This window comes from Nematolebias whitei, chromosome 21 (assembly GCF_014905685.2).
Source record: "Nematolebias whitei isolate Nwh7 chromosome 21, NemWhi1, whole genome shotgun sequence".
In the NCBI taxonomy this organism is placed as follows: Eukaryota; Metazoa; Chordata; class Actinopteri; order Cyprinodontiformes; family Rivulidae; genus Nematolebias; species Nematolebias whitei.
The window spans coordinates 29,752,844-29,758,607 of record NC_056518.1 but is presented as its reverse complement, the minus strand read 5'-3'; the positions used below and the strand labels follow the sequence as shown (position 1 = coordinate 29,758,607).

General features: G+C 40.7%; 1 protein-coding gene across 8 annotated transcripts in view; it reads right to left on the bottom strand.

Annotated features, from left to right (window-relative positions):
* Positions 1-5,764, bottom strand: part of mark3a (MAP/microtubule affinity-regulating kinase 3a) — a 43,291-nt gene that overhangs the window by 31,045 nt on the left and 6,482 nt on the right. The window lies entirely within an intron of this gene.

The window sequence follows — 5,764 nt, the reverse complement described above, 5'->3', positions numbered from 1 at the left end:
CCTCCAGACCCCCTCAGGCACCTTCAAGACCCTTCATACGCCTCCAGCCCCCTCAGGCACCTTCAAGACCCCTCATACACCTCCAGACCCCCTCAGGCACCTTCAAGATCCTTCATACACCTCCAGACCCCCTCAGGCTTATTCAGGCCTCACCAGCCTCCTTCATAGACATTCATACACCTTGAAGCACCCTCAGGCAGTTTTTGTGCTGTCGGGGTTAAAACAGGTAGAGTTTTGAGTAATCTGAGATTTGCTAACAATCCTGTGAGCTAAACATGAGATCATTTCCTGCCTTTTCTGTTTGTTTAGTAAAATCTTCCATCCAGTCACGCCGGAGTCTGAGATGAGTCACAAGAAATCACGGCACCGAGTCCGGAGCTCCACTCCGAGGAGACGGATGTTTGTAACCGACCCGAGGTGTTTACTTCAGCTGCAACACAAAACACGATCCAGGCAGCAGTTTTTAATCAGCTCAGCTCGATCGGACGGACTGAAGCTCCACAAACGAATGAGCCCGGGGGAGCACGCTCTGTTTTAAATTAACAACCCCCCCCCCCCCCCACACACACACACACACACAAAAAGAGCGGGACGCTTCTTTGTTTTATCAGCTCAGAAAGTCAGACATGTCCTGGGTTGAAAGGCAGAAACAAACTGCTGCTTTCTGTCACTCAGACCAGTTGAACACGACGACAGATCAGAGAGCAGCTAAAACCGTCTGAGAGGCTGCAGAACGTCCCAAACGGAGTCATTTTAAACAATTATAATAATAAATTAACTCATGACGAATGACAAATGAAGCTCTAACAGCAGTTATTACAACATTTTGTTGTGAAACATTTGTTTTACAAAATCTTTAGGTTTGGATCATTTGTCAGAAAAAGCAGCCGTTTGTTCATATTTCCATCATTTCTTAAACAAAGCAGAAATCTCTTGGTTGCAGCTGTGGACTATAAGAATAAAAATACAAACCAGACCAATAAAAACAATAAAAATAAGAAAAAGTAAGCAGGACTATTACTGATGACAACAGAATCCTAAACTAAGCTCTTGATCCACCAACATTTATTCTGTCAAACAAAGTCAGAACTGTGCTGAAGGTCTGTACTAAAAACATGTTCTGTGTTTTAACTTTACGAATCAAGACAATATTTAGTTCATTTCTTCCAACGTACAAATCTTTTGGTGGTTTACTGAGCTAACTGGTTAACGTTAGCCCATATTTGGACCCTGCAGGTAAAAGAGGACCAAACCAGATCTGATGTTTTATGACTGAACGTGACAAATGTAATTTAATTACACGTCACTTTCAGATGTGGTTTTAAATTCAGTTCCATGTTTTTAGGAGTGATCTCAGTCTGAACATTCATGTTGCATTTTATCAAACTTTCACACCGTTGAGGTAGAGATTCACGAACCGATCCAGATATTGATTATATCGAAACCAGCCAGCGTTGTGCAGTTTAAAACATAAATTTCTGCACATCTTCGGCTACAGAATAGCAGTCGTTTCCTCTAAACTCTTAGGACTTACCAACACATCCTGACCCGAGCAGCCAAATGAGCCCGAATGAGCTCCGGCTGCAGAACAAAACATGAATGTTTTGTTTGTTTGCTTGTTTGTTTTGCTGCCAAAAATGAGTCAATAAAAACACCATCTAGACATCCCAAAAACTAAAAAAAATGCAAATAATCTTCCTAATCACAGTTTTTTTTTTTTTTTTTTTTAACAGGCATGTCAGGAAATCCCTTCATATAACAGTTGGCAACATTGTGAAGCTTGGGGATTCCCCCTTTTTAAATACAGAGCTGGGCTTCTCGATGGCGACACTCCACACCAATAACAATGACGTCTTCAAACAGGGACACTTGTAAACAAGACTAGCTGCCCCCCCCCTCCACACACACACATGATAAATCACCAAATTTCAACAAACTACGGATTATTTTGAAGCTTTTGAGATGGAGAATTAGAAAATATTGTAACCTAAAGTAGAAAAATTCTTCAATGAGACTCTTTGACAGAATGGATCGTATCGATGCCAACGTGACGGGATCGCGTGAAAAGCTTTAACTGTTCGATTATAAACTGAATAAACGTGATTTTATGCAGATGAGCTGCACAGTTTGTTGCTTTTAGTTGAACAGGGTGACGCAACAGAAATTTAATGAACGAACTGTGGAGGCTGTTTGGATTTAATAAAGAGCCGCTCTCCCTTCCTGACCTTTGACCTCGACGTCAACAGCCCCTCCCCTCCTCAGTTTCAGCCTCTTGTTTGGTCCAGTTACATAAGAGCTCAGGACGTGATTCAGGTCCGTTGAACTGGTTCCACTTCCAGGTCCAGTCAGGACCTGGTCTGTGGAAGATTACCCTCCAGGACTCCTCCAAAGCATTTCAAAGCGACATACTAAAAACAGAAATAAAGCGTTACAGCTTGGTGCAGCTTTCACAACATTCATGGATTTAATGCTCTAAATGTGTATTCTGTGCATCTGAATGGGTTTTAAACGTTAATTTTATTTTTTTTACATTAAAGTGGAGTTCTTTTGCAGCCCAGACCAAAGTGGATTTTTTCTTCTTCAAACAGCTCTAATCTCAAACTCGTGTGAAAGTTGTTTTTTAACAATGTACTCCTCCGTCAGGTTTGCATTACGCATTTACTTCAGCAGGACACGACTCCTGCAGGAAGTCAGCCAGGCTTGTTGCTCTTAAATAACGTCGTAATCAGATGCTGAGCGGGGCGTTGAGGTTTATGAGGTAGTGTTTGCACGGTATGACTTGTGACACTGAAGTTGTTTCAAGATGGTCCAGCTTTAGTGAGGAAGTCTCTAAAATGTCTCAAGCATTTTTCTCACGCAGGTCGACGCAGAGCCTCACACTTGTTTTGGAATACATAAAATAATTCTTACACAAAAGGACCACTTACGGCCCGTCGACAAACTATTATACAGCAATCTATAGTGATGGCCTGGACCTAGTTTAACATTTGGCCTTGATTTGTGACCTTGACCTTAGAGCTGGGGTGATGAAAAGTGAACGCTACACTCCATCCGATGATGATGCATATGTGTATATTTGCATATGTGTCAAATCTTGATTGTAAAATGGTTCACAGAATATCGGGCGCGGTTTAGACCAGCCAGGCCACCAGATGGCGCTGTGAGCTCGCAGACACTTCATTATGAGAAGAGTTTCCTCCTAAGCACTGACCCCAGGAACGTGACGATGAGGCGGGGAGCTGCTCTACGTTAAATTATAACTCACAAAGAGTCAGGTAAAGGTGGACGCAGGGCTCACGTCAAAAACTCCCAATTTCAGGTAAATTGTTTTATGTGAAACGATGCCGAGTCATGGATTTAAAAAGTTTCAGGGTTGATGTTGTCGTGTGGACAAACGGTTCAAAATGTAACAGAACTGTTCTGATTTCTTTAAAACGGCGTCGTGTAAACTGGACCTTGTTTCCGTGGGTCAGAAACTTTCAAGAAATTAGAGATTATTCAATGCGCTTGTTTATTTTTCAAATCAACCTTCTTGTTTTGACTGAGCGAAGTTTTATTTTGTATCCTGTTTGTTTCTAATTGTTCATCACTTTGCTGCTGATACGTTGAAATTTCCCCGAGGGACAAACAAAAGATTGTTCTGTTCTATCATAAATTGTGATCAAATTGGAATAACGAACACTTTTAGACTAAAAGTGAAACCTAAATGTTTGGATAATTCACAGGAATGTTGCATGGATGTTATAAGTTATCCACAGTTACCTTCCTACGTGTCATAAATACATAATCTGAGTGATTTCTGGTCAAATCTGCACATTTTTTGTGTCTCCAAGTAGCTAAATGGTTGTTATTTCAGAACGTAACTATTTGAGGTCCTTCAAAGAACTACATCTACAACAGGTAAGATAGTTTGTTTGTAACTTCTCCACAGAACCAAACATTTCTCAGTTTATTTAAAACCACTAAAAGCAAAGGGGGTTATTTAAACTCAAACAGATTCAAACCAACAAATTGTTCCGTTTCTTCCCACTCAGCTCATAATCTGTTGGTTTTACACTAAAACCGGTTTTCTTTATTTAAACAAAAAAAAAAAACAACTTTGCAAACACGAGCGGATCTGCGTGTCCGGATTTGGGCTGGGTTCGATTTTTTTGATCCAGTTTTAATCCAGTTTAAGATTTTCTTCAAGCCGCCCTAAAAAGGCACAAAAACTTTGTTTTTAAAAGAAACGGTGACAGACTTCAGGTGCAGTCGAGTCGTTTGTTCTGCCCGACCCGCTCCGGTTCCTTAAAATAAACATTCAAATAAATAACATCCCAGCTGGAGGAATAATCTGTTTTTATTCCTGACAACGTGGAAATAAAAACAGAAGCCCGTCGTGTTTCTGTGAACAGCTCCGGCGTGATCCAGAGTTGTTCTGTCAGCGCCGAACGGGCCGGGCCCCCGACACACAAAGACCACGATCAATGGAGCTCTGGAAAAACTGATGGAAAACCACTAAACCGCCCGCTGAGCGGCGGGGGCCGAGCATCACCGGCAGCAGCCTCGCCTTCTGACCGGCCGAACACAAAGAACGGGTCGATACCGCTCCGACTTCCCAGAAACCACATCCAGGCTGGAAGCCCAAGCCCAAAGGCACAGCGGCACCGATCGAAACAACAAACTGTGGGACCGACAGCTCGTTTATACCAACGCACACAAGGACAAGAAGCCCACGTTTACAAGGAGAACCACTTGCTGGGTCGGGTTAAGAACCACTGAAGACAAACAGGAAGAAAAACAAACAAAAACTACATTTTGTTCAAATATCTAAAAAAAAAAAAAAAGTAAGAAATCCTTAAAGGTAAAAACACATTTCATAAACATTGAATCAGCGTTCACACAGACAGTTTCTGGTTGTTTTCCTCGTAGTTTTTGTAATTTATCTACCTCTGCACACTTTGTGATATTTTAGCCTTTTATTCTACTAATCCTGTTTAATCTACTTTTATTGTCTTTGTTTTATTCTTAGTGTTTTTACACCTTTACAATGTGTTGCTGGAGACACGGAGACCTGAGGAACAACATTTAGTTTAAACTCATGTGACGTCAGTAACGAGAAATATTCCTTGAATTCTTGAATATTGAACTTTATTTATAATTTTACCCTTAATAAATAAATACATTTCTTCAGATCTTAAAATCTGCTTTGCTGCTGCCGCTTCTCATACCTTTAGCTAGCCTTTTGAGATCTTTAGCTAGCCTATTTAAGACTATTAGCTAGTCTTGTTGCCTTTAGCTAGTGTTTTGATCAGTTTTGGCATCTGACACTTCAGCTTCTAGCTAGCCTTGTTATGCCCTTTAGCTGGCCTTTTGAGACATTTAGCTAGTCTTTTGAGACATTTAGCTAGTCTTTTGAGACATTTAGCTAGTCTTTTGAGCTACTTTTTAGATAAATTTAGTCTTCTGGCACTTGAGTTTCTAGCTAGCCTTTTGATGTCTTTAGCTAGGCTGTTAAAACACTTAGCTAGCATTATGAGACCTTTAGCTAGCCTTTTGATGTCTTTAGCTAGGCTGTTGAAACACTTAGCTAGCATTATGAGACCTTTAGCTAGCATTTTGAGACATTTAGCTAGCATTTTGAGACATTTAGCTAGCATTTTGAGACATTTAGCTAGCATTTTGAGACATTTAGCTAGCATTTTGAGACATTAAGCTAGCATTTTGAGACATTAAGTTAGCATTTTGAGACATTAAGCTAGCATTTTGAGACATTAAGCTAGCA